This window comes from Mastomys coucha, unplaced genomic scaffold, assembly GCF_008632895.1.
Source record: "Mastomys coucha isolate ucsf_1 unplaced genomic scaffold, UCSF_Mcou_1 pScaffold11, whole genome shotgun sequence".
NCBI lineage: Eukaryota > Metazoa > Chordata > Mammalia > Rodentia > Muridae > Mastomys > Mastomys coucha.
Genome location: NW_022196893.1, coordinates 7,326,034 through 7,327,034, shown reverse-complemented (window position 1 = coordinate 7,327,034; position 1,001 = coordinate 7,326,034).

The following is a 1,001-nucleotide window of genomic DNA, read 5'->3' as shown; positions in this document are numbered from 1 at the left end:
AAAAAAAAGTGGGGGAGGAGGAAGAGGGTAAGGAAGCAAGAATGATGGACAGGAAACATCCTTAGAAAGATCCAAAGTAGCCGGGTGGTGGTGGCGCACGCCTTCAATCCCAGCACTTGGGAGGCAGAGGCAGGCAGAATTCTGAGTTTGAGGTCAGCGTGGTCTACAGAGTGAGTTCCAGGACAGCCAGAGCTATACAGAGAAACCCTGTCTTGAAAAACCAAAAAAAAAAAAAAAAAAAAAAAAAAAAAAAAAAAAAAAAAAAAAAAAAAAATAGCCAGGCAGTGATGGCGCACACCTTTACTCTCAGCACTTAGGAGGCAGAAGCAGGTAGATTTCTAAATTCATTCGAGGCCAGCTTGATCTACAGAGTGAGTTCTAGGACAGCCAAGGCTATGCAGAGAAACCCTGTCTTGAAAAACGGGGAAAAAAAAAATCCAAAGTGTTGACTACGACCATGGGAAGTGGCTGGGAAGCTCACTGAGGGGCTCTGAACAAGAACAGGACATGTGGGAACACTGAAGTTGCAAGAACTGCAAAGAGGAGCCAGCTGAGGCAGCTGAAGGATTTCGTGGCTAGGGACAGACTGGGAAACAAAGCCACTTCTTGTTAGGCCCAGGACTTGGGTGCTGGGGTTCACCTGGGTTCCCTAGAGGAACAGAACAGAGAGCCAACAATGGCTACCTGTATGCTCGAGAAGCTTTGATCAGCGTAAGTACTCAGTGCACAAAGCCAGGTGACTCAGTAGTCCCAATCTGGCTCTGAAGGGCTGAGTGTACCTGGAGACCCGTGTCTCCAGTCATCTTTGAAGAAGCTTGAAGAAGACTGGGATGTGAGTAAGAGTTCTACAGTGAGTTAAGCCTGAGGTTGCTGGCAAGAATTAACTGATACTTCTTATTTTACAGATCTGAGGATTGAACCCAGGGACTCACTGGTACTAGGCACATGGTGTCCCATTGAGCTGTACTTTTATTTCTCACAGGTCTTTTTTTTTTTTTTTA